Genomic DNA, 19,073 nt, shown 5'->3' on the forward strand with positions numbered 1-19,073 from the left:
AAAGGACAGCATGCCAAAAGGTTTCTTCACCACCCTATCCACATGAGATTCCACCTTCAGGGAACAATGCACCATTATTCCTAGATCACTCTGTTCTACTGCATTCCTCAATGCCCTACCATTTACCATGTATGTCCTATTTGGATTATTCCTACCAAAATGTAGCACCTCACATTTATGAGCATTAAACTCCATCTGCCATCGTTCAGCCCACTCTTTTAACTGGCATAAATCTCTCTGCAAGCTTTGAAAAGCTACTTCATTATCCATAACGCCACCTACCTTAGTATCATCTGCATACTTACTAATCCAATTTACCACCCCATCATCCAGATCATTAATGTATATATGACAAACAACACTGGACCCAATACAGATCCCTGAGGCATACCACTAGTCACTGGCCTCCAACCCGACAAACAGTTATCCACCACTAATCTCTGGCATCTCCCATCCAGCCACTGTTGAATCCACTCCCAGCTCTGGAAGTGTAGGGTTTGCTAGGGTGTCCGTCGTCATAATGCCATACAAGGCGCGAAACGAAAGACTGTGTGGCACGCCACTCCTCACACAGACAGTAGGTGGCCATTCACTCACAAGGAGCTCATCCGCCCTTTGACAGGTTTTGTTTTTAGTCCTACTGGGTGCCAACACACCCTCCTTCCTGGTAAACTGTGGACATACGAATACAGAGCCTCTGTCAACAGGAAAATTCTCAACTACATTATCATAAGAACAAAATTGCATAATTGTGTGATTAACACAGAAACCTACAGCACCTTCAGCTCGGTCAGTTCTGACCACAGAGTAGTGTCAGTGCAAGTGCGACAGCCTGCGGCAACCCAAAGCCACAGGTCCCAAGGAGAAGGTAGACTGGAAGGCATTCTCCTCACAATCGATTCTTCAAGCCCAGTACACTGTGGAAGTGAGAAATCCATTTGGCCCACTGGAGAGGGAGGAGGAAGAGACTGGAACCGACCGCGATCAACGGCTCATAGACGCACACACAAATGCAACAAAGAGTCTGCCTACTGTGAAGCAAATCAAAAAGAGTTGGATCTCGAAACATCCTGACGTCATCGCAGCAAGAAGTGTGGTCAATGTTTGCCTTGCCGAACTTAGAATGAGCGAAACAGAAGAGCTAAGAGACAAGTTTAAGACTGCAAGGAAGAGTCTCTTTGCCACCTACAACCGACTGAAGGAAGATAAACTAGCTGAGAGAATTAGAGGGGGAGAGGCTGCTAATAAAGACAAGCAGCATGGAGACGCATGGTACCTAGTGAACGAGATCAGCAGATGGAAGAAATTCCCTGTCAAGTCAATTAAGTGGTAAAACATCAGAGGATTGTGTCCAGACATGGTTTACCCACTTCATAAACTTGTTGGAAAGCCCTCCAACGATCATGTAAGAAGAAGAGGACATTCCCACAATACTGGAGAAAGTCGACATCGATGACGGCTCATTCACTGTTGAGAAACTGAAGAAGGCCAAATATGCACTCAAACATGGCAGGGGCGCTGGACCAGATGGGATACAACTAAATGTCCTGAAGAACTGTGACGTGGATGACATCTTGCTAGACATATTTAATACGGCACTGATGAAAAGTGATAAACCAGAACAGTGGTCACTCTCGAACATTATCCCTGTCCCCAAGTCTGGATCCCTCACCAAGACAGATACCATCACAGTATCAACTTGACCTGCATCTTAGCAAAGTTATAAAATCGGATGATTTTGAACAAGATTCGCACTACCATTGACTCTAAGCTAAGATTCAATCAGAATGGTTTTCGGCAGAAGCGTACAATACTAATGCAATTCTTGCTCTCCGTTGAATCATTGAGGAAGGCAAGAAGAACAACCTACCAGCCGAGCTTACTTTAATCAATTTTCACAAAGCTTTTGACTCTATTCACCAAGGTAAAATGCTGAAGATCCTGAAAGCTTGCGGAGTGCCAGACCGTGTACTGAGATGAGTAGTGTCCAGCTATACCAAGACCATGGCGAACGTTGTATCACAAGATGGAGAAACAGCAGTGTTTGAGCTCCTAGCTGGTGTGCTGCAAGGAGACATCTTTATAATCGTCCTTGATTGCACTCTACGTCAAGTTACCAAAGATCATGATAAGCTTGGTTTTACCATAAAACCAGAACGAACCAAAAGGGTCAGAGCAGTTACACTCACAGATCTTGATTTTGCAGATGATATAGTCCTGCTCTCTGACCAGATGGAGGAAGCACAGCAGCTATTGACAAAAGTGGAAAGTGAGTGCAATAAAGTTGGATTTCACCTAAACGCTAAAAAGACAGGGTAGATGTTATTCAACTGCGACGAAGTTACTCTCAAGACCATAAAGAATGACGCCATTAAGAAACTCTTAGACTTCTAGTACCTCGGGTCAAGAATGATGAGTTCAGAAAAAGACATAGAGATACAGAAGGCACTGGCGTGGGGGGCTATGAATGACATGAAGGAAATCTGGAGGTCGAACCTGACCAGAGGGCTCAAAAAGAGGATCTTCATAGCAGTCATAGAGTCTGTTCTCACATACGGATGCGAGACGTGAACACTCACCAAGACCATGTGAAAGTCACTAGATGGTTGCTATACACGAATGCTCCGGATGGCTCTCGTCGTGAGTTGGCAACAGCACATGACGAACGTTGAGCTCTATGACGACCTGTCGATGCTCACTACTGAAATCGAGGCGAGAGGACTGCAACTAGCGAGGCACCGTCATTTTCATTTTTCAATCATTTTTTATTGATTTCCAAATAAAGAATATACAAATCGGAAGAGGAGTTTAACAAGTAGATATTATAAAAGACATATAAACAGCAAAAGTAAAAACAAAAAGTATATAATATCAAAATCAAATAAGCAAAATATTATGCTGTTATATATACAATGGTAAAAAAACTACAACTCCTCAAAACAATCATAAAAAAAGATTGGAAATTTTATTGATAAAGAAAAAAACCCACTAAGTAAACTGAAACAAAAAACAAAAAAGAAAGAGAAAAAAGGAAAGAAAAAGAAAGATTGGGCAGTCCAATTGAGGAGATAATTAGAGAAAAAAACAGAGAGAGAGAAAATTTGAAGAGCAGGCCAAGGGGTAATTCGGTAAAAAATCACGGAAGAAATTCCTAATCTGTAAATATCTGAAAAAATGTGTATTAGAGATATCATATTTATCCATTAACTGTGAAAAAGACATTAAACAGTCTTGTAAAAACAAATCTAAAAAAGTTTTAATTCACTTAATTTTCCATGTTCAAAAAAATCCTTATCCAAAGTTGATGCTTTAAAAAATAAATTAGAATAAATATTACTAGAAAGTGAAAAAAACATTTAATTCAAAATAGCTACGAAATTGAAACAAAATTTTTAAAGTGTGTTTAACAATAGGGTTAAGACCTTGACTACCTATTCTGGAGAACGAAAACGGAAGAGGAGCTCCTAATAAAGAAGCTAACGAAAACCCCATTAGTGAATTTTCCTCCAACTGTAACCATGAAGGGCGATCTTGGTCGTCTATATCATAAATCCAAAAAGTAATATAACGAACATTAATTGCCCAATAATAAAATCTAAAGTTTGGTAAAGTCAGCCCTCCATATTTTTTTGACTTTTGCTATAAAAGTTTATTCACTCTAGAGCTTTTATTATTCCAAACATAAGATAAAATCAAAAAATTCTATCAAAAAATGTTTTGGAACAAAAGAGGGAACTGCTAGAAATATATATATACATTTCGGTAGAATAACCATTTTTATAGCATTTATTCGCCCTATCAATGACATTGACATAGGTGACCATTTAGAAAGCGCCAGTTAAGTATATTCAACTAAAGGGAAAAAAATTATACCTACATAGGTCTTTAAATTTTTTTGTAATTTTGATACCAAGGTAAGTGAAATGGTTTTTGGCAATATTAGAAGGTATTTGATCATAGTAATCAGAATAGTTATTAATAGGAAATAATTCACTTTTATGTAAATTAAGATTATATCCAGAAAGGGAACCAAATTCCATAAGTATAGATAACATGGAAGGAATGGTTTTCTTAGGATTTGAAATTTAAACTAATAAATCATCTGTGTATAATGAAACCTTATGTAATTTATCCCCTCTCTTAATACCCTGCTCAGAATTAGAATCACTAAGAGCAATAGCAAGTGGTTCTAAAGCCAAATTAAATAATAAAGGACTAAGGGGACAACCCTGACGTGTACCTCTATATAATTTAAAGTAAGGAGACTTTTGATTATTAGTTCAAACCGCAGCTACCGGGGTATGATAAATCAATTTAATCCAGGAAATAAATCCTGAACCAAAATTAAACCTCTTCAAAACCTGGAATAGATAAGGCCACTCCATCCTATCAAAGGCTTTCTCTGCATCTAAAGATACAATACATTCAGATTCTTTGGCTGAGGGGGAAATAAATGATATTTAATAATCTTCGAATATTAAAATGTGAATACCTATTTTTAATAAATCCTATTTGATTGTTTGAGATAACATTAGGCAGGATAGTCTCAAGCCTATTTGCTAGAATCTTAGAGAGAATTTTAAAATCTACATTAAGTAAAGAAATAGGTCTATAGGATACACATTCCAGAGGGTCTTTTCCTTTTTTTGGAATCAATTAAAGGAGTTCTTCATAAAAAGTTTTAGGAAGGGTCCCAGAGGATGTAGAGTAGGTAAACGTTTGATAAAGATGTGGTATAAGCAATTCATGAAAGGTCTTATAAAATTCCACCGTATAGCCATCAGGTCCCGGAGCCTTACCTAATTGCGTAGAGGATATAGCCTTGGCTATCTCCTCTTGTTTAATAGGTGCATCTAAAATAACGGCATCTTGAATCGAAATTTGGGGTATGTTTAACCTTTGCAAAAATTTATTCATAATCATAGTACTATCAGAGAATTCAGATTTATAAAGATTAGAATAAATGTCCATAAATATTTTATTAATTTCATTAGGATCTAAAGTTTCTGTTCTATCTGGTCGGCGAATTTTTAAAATCTGTCTTCTGACCATCCCAGCCTTTAACTGACCCGCTAAAAGTTTAGCAGATTTTTCCCCATGTATATAAAATAAACTTTTAGATTTAAAGATCTGCTGTTCAATGGGAAATGTCAGAAGTAAATCATACTGTGATTGAAGTTCGACCCTTTCTTTATATAGGACTTCAGTAGGTTTAACTGAATACGCTTTATCTATCTGTTTAATTTTATTAATATGCACTGACAGTTCCGCTTTAGTTTTCTTTCTCAAGGCTGCTGAATATATAAGATTATCTGTCCCCTAAGAAAAGATTTCAAGGTGTCCCATATAACCAGATTTGACATTCCTTCAGTTGTATTAAATTCAAAAAATATAGAAATTTGCTCCTTAATAAAATTAACAAAAGCTGGATCCTGTAACAATATGGGGTTCAATCCCCACTGTGAAATTTTTAAAAATCTATCCGAAAACTTAAGGGTTAACTTTAAAGGCGCGTGATCTGAAAGCGCAATTTTGTCATACGCACATTCAACAACTGAGTTTAACAGACGTGCATCTTAAAAAAGTAATCAATTCGAGAATATTTATGATGGATGTGTGAGAAAAAAGAGAAATCTTTATCATTGGGGTGTTTGTGTCTGCAAATATCGACAAGGCCATATTCTAATTAAAATGAGTTAATACAAGCTGCCGCTTTACTTGGAAGCGATGGATTGGTTGATGACCTGTCAATTGCCAGATTTAAACAACAGTTAAAGTCAACACCCATGATCAGCTTAGATTCATTGAGATTCGGTAACTCTGAAAAAAGTTTCTTAAAAAAATCAGAATTATCTACATTAGGTGCGTATGCACACACCAGGGCTACCTTTTGCTCGCATAATAAACCAGTAACAATTAAATAACTTCCAATCGAATCAATAGTAGTATTAGGTGTACAAAAGGGATTTTGGGACTAAGAAATATAGAAACGCCTCTTGTTTTACTATCCGACAGCGAGTGAAGTAAGGGTTCTTTCCAAAAGCGAAAAAATCCGGCCTCATCCTGTTTTCGTATATGATTTTATTACGCAAAAATAATATCAGCATTAAGTGTTTTTAATTTCTTAAAAATCTTTTTACGCTTAATGGGATGATTGAAACCGTTCCAATTCCAGGATATTATATTGATTTTATTAACATCCATGTTTAAAATAGAGTTTAATATTGTATAAAAGAAATGTTACGTAAGTACAGATTAAACCAAAAGGCGTGGATACAACTAGAAGGAGTGACGCATTTACAAAAGAGAAATCCATCAAAAGAACTGCCCAATCAAGAAAAGAACCTACTCTAATAGACTCCGCCACCCAATAGAATCAAATGAAGGAACCAATAGGTTGGTCCCATGCTAGCTAATCACCTTTGATCCTGTTCTCCATCTTGCAGCTCCGTATAATAAAAAAAAGCAAAAATCCCACGAAAATTAGCCATAACAAAAGGCACAAACAAAATTCAACTACTATAATGTTATGTCTAACATTAATAAAAACATAATCAACAACGGCCATCTTAGAATCAGCTAAAGTAGCTTAAACATATATTCAAAAGAAGGAATAAATCCGGGCAAATAATGTTATAAACAATATTCTTTCTCTCGAAAAAGAAAAGTAAATGAGTATATATGTAAAACAGACCTAAAACTACAAGTATTGAAGCAAATCAAAGAAATAAGAAGGTTAATACACAACAGGTCCTACACGGACCACTAAAGTACAGTACTGTAAAGTTTCCCTACAAAACAGTTATATATGTACTAATTATTAATAAAATAAAATAAAAATTAATTCGACCACGTCCCATACCAGAGAATGAAAAGGCATAACATGTACTTAACTCAAAAGCTCCATAAACAACTCATACAGCAGATACTTCAAAATTGCCTATTGAGTAATCGGAGTAACTTTAATATATTATTCAGTAGGCTTAACTTTAAGGTTTTTAATATACTCCCATCCCTCCTGAGGAGAGTAGATTCTCAATGATTCAGATTTTTCAGGAAAAATTATCAGCTTTGCTGGAAAACGAAGGGAGGGATTTAAATTTAATTTATACGTTTCACTCATAACTTCTCGATATTTCTTCCTTTCGGCAAAGATTTCGGGTGAATAATCTTCAACTATACGAATTTGTGTTGAATTGAAGAATAATTTTCGTTTCTTTCTGGCTTCTCGAATAATAGCTTCTTTAGTCGTGTAAAAATGCAAAGAAAGTACAACTGCCCGAGGACGTAATCCAGCTGAAAGCCGAAAAAATGGAATTCTGTGAGCTCTGTCAATTAAGGGTCGAGTTTCGAGGGTCTCATTGAAAAGTGAGTACAGCATATCTGAAAAGAATTTTAACAGATCGCCAGCTTCAGTATTTTCAGGCAGTCCCAGAATACGCAGATTCCTCCGACGCCCTCTACTATCTAAATCAACCATTCTTTTCTTCGTTTTAGATAGTTCCGAGGTAATTTCATTAATTTTCTTTTCCACTGAAGATATCTTCATTCCTTGATCTTTAATAGTTTGCTTGAATAGATCATGCTCAGTCTCGATTCGGGTTGTAGTCTGCTGAAGTGTTTGAAGTTGAGAGTCCAAGTTTTTCAAAAAGTCTTGAATCGTAGAAATAGCTTTTTCGAGCTTCGCGTTTGAACCGGCCAGCTATCAATTTTAATATTAAGCAATCCGAATTCCGACTTTATGTCTTGTATTGAAGAAAATATTCCCGCTAGTGTAACAGGTTCCTCCGTTTTCTTGGTTTGTTCCGTTTGCTCCATGTCAGAGAAAGTCTTGCCACTACGCAATTCATTACCAGAACGACGTTTTTCGGCCATTGTAATTAAGTCGTGAATCCTAGAGCCGCTAGGAATGCGACCTACTCCATATGCTGCAAGGTGGAGAATCCGCAAGGCACTGTCTACGCCAGCCTGAGCTACCTGCCAGCCTAGTCATCACATGGGGGTCCAAGCATGGAAGGATGAATACCGGGCGCCCTCCCAAGACAATGGTCAATACGCACCTAGAAGATAGCGGCACGGCTAAGGTAGAACTGAACACACTGTTGAGGGAGGGAGGAGTTGAGATTTCATCATCGTGCCCGATGCCAGTCCCCTAGGCCTGAGTCAACGTATTATTATTATTATTATTATTATTATTATTATTATTATTATTATTATTATTATTATTAGTAGTAGTAGTAGTAGTAGTAGTAGTAGTAGTAGTAGTAGTAGTAGTAGTAGTAGTAGCAGTCGTAGTGTTCAGGTTTAACCTGTTCCTTTTGTACAGCTTGTACCATCTCCAGAAGAACCATAAATCCGATACCCTGACACATGTACCAGTTCCTCAGCCACACGTTCACTGCCAAATCACTCTCTAATTATTCTCGTGGCACGTGGTACAGGCAGCAATCGAGGGATTACTACCCTGGAGTGTGGGACTGTCCTTCAGCTTTCAAGATAGCTCCCTAAATTTACTTCCCAGGGTCTCCACACCTTTTCTACCCATGTTATTAGTGCCAATATGTATCAAGACTTCTGGCTGCTCACCATGCCCCTTGAGAATGCCAAGAACCCGATCCGAGACATCCCCGACTGACCCTGGCTCCTGGGTGGCAATATTCCATCTTGCTGTTTCAATCGCACCCACACCATCTTGCCTCTGTTCCTCTAACTATGGAATTCCCTATTGTCACTGTAGTCTTTTTCACCTCTCTGCTCTTCTGAGCCACAGGCACCTGACTCAGAGCCAGAGACCTGGTTAAAGTGGCTCTTCCCCGCCGCCCCCCCTCCCAATCACCCATGGTAAGTCGTCTCTGCAACTTATTATTGAGGAAAATAGCCACCGGTGTACTCTGCATTGGCTGCCCATTTCCCATCCTTCTCCCGACAGTCACCCATTTACCAGTGTCCTGCAGCTTAGGGGCGACTATCTTCCAGCAGCTCCTGTCTGTCACCTGCTCATTCTTCCATACGAGCCAAAGATTATTGAATGGTAGCTCCAACTCCTTAGTACATTCTCTGAGAAGCTTCAGCTCGGTGCACCTGGTGTAGATGTGTTTATCTGGGAAACTGGATGTCTCCATGAACTCCAACGTCTCACAAACAGTAGAAAACAGTGCCACTAGAGACATTCTCACTGCACCACCAATCCCTAAATGATGGTGATGAATTAAGAAGTAAGATAGAAACTTATCAGACATTTACCGTGCCAAAGCCACTTCAAACATTGACTGACTCACAGCAAAGGTTGTTCCAAGAATGACTGTATGATATATATGATACCCATCAATGCAGCCAAACTGGACAGTTGTATTGTGGTGTCAAGGTGAAAAGACACATACCCAACGGTCACACTGTAAGATCACAATAACGTATTAAGAGTCCTGAGGCCGAGGCCCATTTTCCCCTGCAATGCCCTAACTTGACACATCGAAGTCAATAAACCCAATGTTGTTGTAAAAATACAACGCTATTTTAGATGTGAGGACTGGGAGCGGGAGTCAGGTGTCATGCATGTTTTTATATGTATATATATAGTCCAGAAACCCCAGTCCACTGAAATCATCTGTTAACTGGTGCCTGACACCAGCTGGTCAACACTGTGGCTTTGAGGCCCAGTCCAAGCTGCAACACCTAACTCCCGCTCCCAGTCCTCACATCTCCAGCCGTGAAACACAACCAGACAAATATATATGTATATATTTGTACAGAAGGAAGGAGCTGCGCCCCGAGCTGCTGCCCGAGTCGATGGAGGTTTACAGTCAAATAGCAACCGGCCGTCCTGGTCGCTTTTCTTGTGATCGCAAGATCCCTTTGTACATTGTTAATCTGGGACGCCACAAGCTCGATTTGCTGATCTATTGGATGTGAGCAGGGGCAGATGGACGGGTTGTACCGAGGACTAGGCCTGAAGTCACAGTCTCACCTGTTCGCAGCCGCCCTGGCCTAGGCTATGATTCCCATCGCCCTGCCAAATTAGCTTAAAGCATCCCAGGTAGCACCAACAAGGAAATCTCCAGTCCAGGGTACTGGTACATACAAGTACATAGTTTGTTGAAAGCAATGTCACGGGTAAACAGCATGACGAAGAGATCAATTATCAGGCCTGCGACATCATACCATCCATTTACCATTGGCTTGCTAAAGTCGACTGCCAGGATGTGCATGAGAACTGAAACAAAATCGTCAGGATCCAGTACAGAAAGTCGCACAATATTAGTCTGAGGAACTAGATGAGATTCTACACGGAACTAGATAAGCTCAGAATCGGAAGACTGGTTTATGCTCAAAAACTGTGCTGCCAGCCTAAATTAAGATGTCACTAATGTCACAGACTTCATTAGCAAGTGCGCTGACGACTGTAGACAATCCAGTTATTCACGAACTGGAAGCTATGGGTGCACTGGGAGATCCACTCATGACTGAATCTAGGACGACAGCATTCAAACCAGGTGACCTGTTTTGTAGATAAAATTATGATTCGACCTTTGTAAAGGTATCAGAGATGCCAAGAGACAATTTGTCCATATGTGTATCAGGACTTGCATGTTACAATGGGTTCCGGGATGAAGCCGAGTTGTGTCACTGTTAACAGCACACACCTTCTCAATGAGTTCAACACATCTCTGCACATTTCAAACAGGAAGGAATGAGTGTGTAACTGACAGTCTCCACAGCACCACTGTTGTGGGCATGAGGTCACACTTCTGGAGGCTGATCTTAGATCCAATGCAGATCAACTGGCAGGGTATTGTCAGACATTTTTAGCAGGTCCCTGTTCTATCGATGGTTCACCATAATCACGGGATCTAAAAAACCAAGGTAACCAACCTTAAAGACTACCATTAGCTGCTCTGAGATCCGGCATCACAAAGTGATTCCAGGGCACAGTCACAGCCCATATTAACTAGCTTCTTAAACACCTCACCAGTGCCATTTGCAACCACTGAGCAATGTCTACAGTGGAAGCCCTTCTACCTGTTCCTACACATCTCTGGAGCCTCTGGACAGTAAATGCACATCTGGCAGACTACTGTTCGTTGACTACAGCTCTGCATTCAATACTTGAATTCTAAGCATATCACCAATCTGTAAGTTCTGGGACTGGATCCTCAACTTCCTGGTGGACAGACGGTGACTAGTAACGAGCACCATCTTGGCCACGATTCTCTCCACTGGTGCCCCCCGAGGTAGCATCTTCATCCTCCTACTCTACCCCCAGTACATTTACAACTTGAGTGTCTATATTCTGTTCTACCTCCACCTACAAATTTGCAGGTCATTCTAATGTAGTGGGTATCCGTCAAATATCGATGAGTTGGCGTACAGGAGGGAGATAGAGAGCTTAGTGACATGTTGTCATGACAACAACATTTCCCTCAATGTCAGTATAATGCGTTGTAAGGGTTCACTGCTATGAAACGGCTTCTCTGTAATGTTCATTGCTGAAGTAATGGTTTCTCTGTAGCAGAAATGTTTGAGTTATGGCCGGATGATAATTGGACTGTTGATGCATGTTAGCCAATCAGGATTTTGTTGCTCTGTCTTGTGATTGTTTTCGGGGGCTTTTGCGAGAAGAAGAGGGAGAGATGAAGAGAGAAGGCGTGAATGGAGAAATGTGGTAGATCGCCGGACGCGGTGGACTCCGAGTCGGGGACCGAAGGAGGAGATCGATGGTGGAATACAGGCTACTGACTTGCATGAGTTCTAACTATCGTGCACAGACAGTTTAATAAGATTGGATTAAGAAAAAGTCCCTTTTCTTTGATATTTTGTTTCTCTGCTAACCATATAGTCAAAGTAAAAGTTATAAAGCTTAATCGTTTAATCGCATATTGTGTGTTTCGAGGCAGATAGTTCAGATGAAAACGGCGCATGCGCACCAACTATAATCGTCTGCTCGCGAGTGCATGTACAAGTATCTCATAACTTCACCCTTTTTATCAAAACAAAGAAAGGGAACAATTGTATTTACAATTAAACTCAATTTCTCTGTAGTCCAGTTTATTTTCATGGAATTATCTTTCAAAGCATTCATTAATCACGGCTCAAACAACACACAGAAAATGCTGGTGGAATACAGCAGGCCAGGCAGCATCTATAAGGAGAAGCACTGTCGACGTTTCGGGCCGAGACATGCCTTATGTTTCTTATGCCTGTCACAAATACTTACCACTCATTATTTCCATTTGTATGAGCATATATACAAAATTTAAAACATACTAAAATTCGACTTTAAATTCAAACTACAAACTACACAACTTCAAATAGGACAAGGTCCTTCTTTGAGTATAAACATGACATTAAAATCCCAAATAGTGTCAGACTTACTGTTCAATTGTTCATGCAATTATTCAATGTGAAACAAACTCTTCTAGATATTGTGGCCTTTTCACTGTGCGGCCAGAACGAGCTTTTACTGTTTTGTCCAAGTCCTGTTGTTTGTTATTTGCATATTTCAACGTTTGTGTTAGTGTTTGTGTCGTGTCATTAGCCTCTCCTAGTGTTTGTCTGTGTACATTTAATGCGGTAGACACACTATGATCATTGTCATTAGCCTCTGCTAGTGTTTGTCTGTGTTTATTTGATGCGGTAGGCACACTGTGGTCATTGAACTCGGATGTGGACCTGATTTTGCCTGTTCATGTGCGATTAGCTGTTCAGGCGGTTCCTCAGCCGTCTTTCGTAGATGTGAGCGATTACGTTGGTAGATCCCTGAAGGGGTTTGAACTCCATATGAACGCTCATTAAGGCGCCGACACACAATTGCTTTCTCCCAATTATTTTTTACCTTGCACCAGGGGTTGCATGCACACAGTATTCCCTTCGTCGAGTGGGGCAAGATCTTTGGCCGATTTGTTGTAATTGTCGGCCTGCTGCTGGACGCGTTGTTTCATACGCTCGCGTTCGCGTGCAACTCTGGGTTCCAGCAAATTCGCTGTTGCAGGCAAGAGTGTGTGTGTGCGGTGATTCATCAGACGCTGGGCGGGACTCGTGCTGAGCCCTTGCGAAGGTGGTCTAAAAGTGCCAGGTAGGGATCTGCTCGCGATTTGTTGCTCTTTGTGAGGATCTGCTTAGCTGTTTTAACTGCTGATTCAGCTTTTCCATTCGCTTTGCTGTTTCCGGGACTGCTGCACAAGTGCTCAAACTCCCATTCTTGTGCAAATCTGTGAAACACCACTGACGTGTATTGTGGCCAATTATCACTAACCACTTGTGTTGGGCTACCATATCCTGCAAAATAAGCCTTCAATTTGCGAATAATGGCTGCGCTGGTCGTATCGCAAAGCAGATTAACCTCGAAGAAATTGCTGTAGTAATCAACGGTGATGAGGTACTCTTCTCCTTCGAAAGTAAATAGGCCGGTACTTATCTTTTCCCACGGCCGAGGAGGTACCTCATGACTCATAAGCGATTCTTTCTGCTGACTCATTTCGTATGTGCGACAAACAGCACATGTAGCAATATAATGCTTGATGTCGCTGCTCGTGCCTGGCCAAAAAAGATATTCGCGTGCGCGCCTGAGGCATCCTTCTACGCCCAAGTGTGACGAATGAATTCTTTCCTTCGTTTGCTTTCACTCACTCTGTGGTATGATGACACACTCACCTTTGAAGATTAAGCCGTCTTGGACTGCGTGCTCATCCCTATAGCTATAGTAAGGTGTGAGTTGCTCTAGCAGCGCGTCACGTTCGCTCAACCATCCGCTGATGATTACACGTTTCAACATCTGTGGTGTGTCATCTTTCGCTGTTTCGATGCGAATCTGTTCTGGACGCTCATCGCGGATTGGCAGCTGCAATAGCATGTTGTATCCGCGAGGTGCATGAGCTTTCCTTGACGGTAGGTGATGTCCGAATCATAGCTCTGCAGGCGAAGAAGCATTCCCTGTAGGCGCTTTGGTGCCTTCACCAACGGCTTCTTAACTATCAGTTCCAGCGGCTTGTGATCACAGAGTACTCTTGTGAAGTGGCCAAAAGTGTATTGATGAAAACACTCAAGTGTGAAAAAGATTGCGAGCATTTCCTTTTCGGTCATTGCGTAACGTGTTTCTGTGTCCGTTAGCACTCTGCTTGCATAGTGCCCTAACCCGACGCCCATTCTGGAGGAGTGCTGTCCCTAGGCCTTTGTTGCTGGCGTCGCATTGGATGGTCAGCTCTTCCTTAGAATTGTATGTTAACACCAGTACTTCGGATACCACCCACTTGATCTTGTAGAGAGCGTTTTGCTGCTCAGCTGACCACTCCCATGCTACATCTGGCTCTGTCAGCTGTCTGATTGGCTCAAGGGTATCTGAGAGACTTGGTAGAAAACAGCTCAGGTCGTTGACAAATCCGATCAGTCGCTGCACTCCCTGCACATCTGTGGCACCCATGTTGAGAACGTCAGCGACCTTTTTAGGATCAGGCTGAAGTCCCTCACTTGTGACAAAAAGCCCCCCAAAAGGGTATCTGTCTCGCTCTGAAGAGAGATTTGTTCTTATTCAGCCTGATATGCTGTTCTGCACAACGCTGTAATAGCTGCTCAAGTTTCACCTCATTATCGGCAATTGCCTTTCCCTGCGTTTCCCCTTTACCGTACACCAGAATGTCGTCTGCGACGCCAATCACTCCCGGTAGTCCTTCCAGCGCCAGATGCAGTCTGCACCGGAAGATCTCTGATGACACGCTGATTCCAAACGGAAGTCTGAGCCATCTATACTGTCTGAAAGGTGTGTTGAAGCTGGTGAGCACACTTGATTCACTGTCCCATTTCACTTGCCAGAATGCAGAACTCATATCAAGCTTGCTGAAAAACTTAGCCTAGGCAACATCTGGCAAAATGTTCTCTATCACCGGAAGGGGCTAGTGTTCTCTCCTCGGCGCGTTGTTCAAAGGTCGAGGGTCAATGCACATACGAAGATTGCCGTTCTTCTCTGCGACCACAGGGTGGCTAGCCCACCTTGTAGGTTCATGGACTGGAGCTATCACCTTACGGTCTACCAGTTGATCAAGCTCAGCTTTCACTTTCCGCTTCATGGCGTGAGGTAGACGTCGTGGGGATAACACTGTAGGTTGAATTTCCTCTTCAATCTGCAGGTGGCCTGCACCCGGAAGCTCCCCGAGCTCATCATCGAACACTTCTGCATAACGTTTTTCTGGTGTGTATTGCTTTTCTTTAAGTGTAGATACATGCACCCTGCGAAAGTTGTCATCGTTGACCGTAATCGGCTTCATTTTCTGGCTGGCCCTGCTTCCCAGCAATGGTGTAAAGTCGACAGTGACCACGACACATTCGACAGAATACTTATGGTTTGTCATGGGGTTACGCAATTTCACTCTGCACATCCCTTCTGCATCCATGTTAGTCTTGTTCCACATCATCAGCTTTTTTGTGCATTGTCTTAGTGTGTGATCTACTCCCTCCAAGTATTTGCGGGATAAAATGTTAATGCTCGCTCCGCTGTCGACTTGGAAGTCTACTGGCTTTCCATTGACGAGAATCTGTGCGAATAAGTCATCCGTTGTCTTCAAACTGTTGACCACCAGTATGACGTTGTCATTAAACACGGTGCTGCAGGAGGGGGAAAAGCTTTCTGCCTTTATTTTTCAGCTAGAGAGGCAGCTAAATTGCTTGCAACGCAGAGGGGTCATTCAGGCAGTTGAGGTGGATCAGTTAAGAATGGTCCAGATAGCCAGGGGTGCCCAGTCCCATGACCGGATTGCGTGGAGTTTCCGACAGTCTCGTCAGACGCGCCCTCCTCCATCTTTTGTTCAGCTGATCAGAGAGGTGCGGGTGGAGGAGAACGCTTTGGGGCCGCGAGAGGACACCGTCAGCAGGGTACAGTCCTCGGTTGTAGCCCCTTGTGGCCGGCCCAACCCGGGAAGTGTTAAAAGAGATGGTGGCAGAGCTGAGAACTGAGATGTCCCGGGAGTTCACGACGGGTGTGGACCCTCCGTACGATAGAACCGGTAGAGAGCCCGCCCCCCCCCCCCCCACGGGGACGGACTACACAGAGGGCCGCTGGTGGTCGAGGTTCCGCGAGAAGAGGGGCGGCCGGTAGAGTGTGCTATAACTGTGGGGAAGGGGGACACTTCCGGCGGGAATCTGAGCGGTAGGAAGCCCCTCGGAGAGCGAGCCCACAGGTATCCATGCAGGGAGTGTCGTTGGGAAAACTTAGAGAGGACCCAGTGAGGGAACGGCCTGGTGTCTGTGGGGGAACACGTTTCCAGCAATATACCAAGGAACTCCCGAAAGCAAAAGACCCTATTCCTGAAGGCTTAGTGGGACTAGGCTCCAGTGTGTCGCTACAGATATAGGGTATTTCCACTAAAGACATACTCGACACCGGCTCTCAGGTCACGTTACTGTACCGTTCGTTTTACAATCAGTTGTCTCAGAACTCCAATCCGCATATACTCCCTGCACCACGACCCTCTGCTTTCTGCAGGCAAGCCAATTCTGAATCCAGTTGGCCAAACTTCCCTGGATCCCATGCCTCCTGACTTTCTGAATAAGCCTACTGTGTTGAACCTTGTCAACTGCCTTACTAAAATCCATGTAGATCACATCCACTGCACTACCCTTATCTATATGCCTGGTCACCTCCTCAAAGAAATCTATCAGGCTTGTTAGACAAGTTCTGCCCATCACAAAGCCATGCTGATTGTCCCTGACCAGACCATGATTCTCTAAATGCCCATAGATTCATTCTAAGAATCTTTACCAACAGCTTTCCCTCCACAGAGGTAAGGCTCACTGGTCTATAATTACCAGGAGTATCCCTACTACCTTTTAGCATAACCATGCAGGGGTATGGACCATCAGAATCAGAATCAGGTTTATTATCACTGGCGTATGTCATGAAATTTGTTGTTCTGTGATATTACAATGCATTACATGATAATAAAAACTTATGAATTACAATAAGAAATACAAACACGTTTGTACATATATATATATATATATATATATATATAATGAATTAAATGAGTATTGCAAAGAGAAAGCAAAAAAGTTTTTTTGAAATTTCATGGGTTCATTGTTCATTAGAAGTCTGATGACAGAGGGAAGAAGCTGTTCATGAAATGTTTTGTGTGTGTTTTCAAGCTCCTGTTCCTCCTTCTTCATGTTATCAATGAGAAGAGGGCTTGTGCTGGGTTTTGGGGTCCTTAATGGGTCTGTTGTTGGAGTGGGAAAGTGTTAGAGTGGTCCAGCTTTAGCTTGACAAGCTTGGGATAGAGCAGATGAAGGTTCTCACTACGTAAGTGCATCCCTCCCACTGGGGCTTGTTAGATAACGCTGCTCATAGCCACATGACTCGATGGAGAGAAGGCTGCCTTTCATGGACAATATCTGTCTAAGGTCGGTATGATATGGGGTTCAACCAAACAGGAACTGTCGTGGTTTTTCGTGCTTTACAAATGACCAAGAGACACAGAAGATTCTTCAAGAAGGGTTAAACTTTAATTTGCAAATCAAAGCTGAGACAATCATTGAGCTAGTCGCTGATTGCCCACCGATCCTCGGACACAGCAGCTTTAAAAACAAACTCTAGTTGCATTTTACACGTGCTGCACGTACACTGTGCATAGCAAATAATAAACTCAGAACTGAGCAATGTTCTAATCTACATTTCTTTAGTTCTTTAGCTACCTCTCATTAACACGCCATTGTCTTCCACATTTTTAAGATCTCTGTCTCCTACCAAATTGAATACATGCATAGAAAATAATAAACTCAGAACTGAGCAATGTTCTAATCTACATCTCTTAGCTACCTTTCTTTAACACACCATTGTCATCTTCAGACTGCAGTCTCCTACCAAATTGGGTACATGCATAGCAAATAGGAAAACTCAGAACTGAGCAATGTTCTAATCTACATTTCTTTAGCTCTTTAGTTACCTCTACATTCCTAAGGTTTCATTCTACTAAATTGAGTACATTCATAGCAAATAACTGACTTCATAGTTAAAGTTTATACTTTTATACTCCAATATATCCCCCCTTTGAGACCCAGAGGGTCTCACACAGAGAAAGAAGACTAAGAGTCTGCGCACAGAAGCCCCAATAAACTCAAGCACTTATTCCCAAATCTCGGGTTAAACTATAATTTTCTGCGCCAAGACCTCAAAGTATTCTCTCCCTGTTACCCTGGGCCGCTGAGCCAAAAACCTGTCCCTATGTATCTGAGACAGGGAAAAAGACTCAGAAGCCCTTACAATCTACTCCCACACTGTCGTCTCCTGTTCATCCTGCAGGTGTTGTAGGCTGTAACGATACATGTTCGGTGTTTCTTTCTCCACGAAGCTTGCTTCAGTAATTGCCACGAGCATTGGAAATTGTTTGGTTGCAGCACGCACTACAAGAGATTTGAGACAAGGAAGAAAACAGCACAGCAGAAGCGCACAGCTCAACAATATAATACTAACAGTTATTGCTATTTTAGTCAGCCATGCTCCCCATCCTCCGAGTCTACTTTCTAACCAATCAAAGAACTGATGTCCGAACCCTGCATTCTGTTTGACCTCCGTCCGCAGATTCTTTAACTTATTCATTGCTCTGGTGAAAGACCCTTCTGGGCTAGTATTGTTCGGTATGAAAGTGCAGCATTGTTTTCCAAACATTACACACACACACCCTTTCTCTGCCAAAAGCCAATCCGGTACCTGTCTGTTTTGCCACGCCACCCTGCTAGTTGCATCCAGCTGTTGCCCCAAGGCCTCCAGTGCATCATCGGTGTAGTTGATGAATCTCTGCTGCTTATAGTATATATAGTTTATCCATTCAAAATTTTTGCTCACCCCTATCACAGGTATGATAGCTTCCCAGCCTGCAGCAATCTCATTTCATGCCTTGAATTCGTTAGGTATACCTCTTGGCTGCCCTATACTGTCAATCCGGATCGTCGGATCCGGGTCATATTTTCTCTTCTGCCGTAGCAGAGTCCGCTGCTCAGGGAAGTTAGCATTGGACTGTACTTCAGGGGACATTATAACTTCCTGAAGCAGCATGACACGCGTACATGTTCCTGCCCACCTGAGGGGGAGCGTA

Source organism: Hemitrygon akajei, chromosome 7 (assembly GCF_048418815.1).
Source record: "Hemitrygon akajei chromosome 7, sHemAka1.3, whole genome shotgun sequence".
Classification (NCBI taxonomy): domain Eukaryota; kingdom Metazoa; phylum Chordata; class Chondrichthyes; order Myliobatiformes; family Dasyatidae; genus Hemitrygon; species Hemitrygon akajei.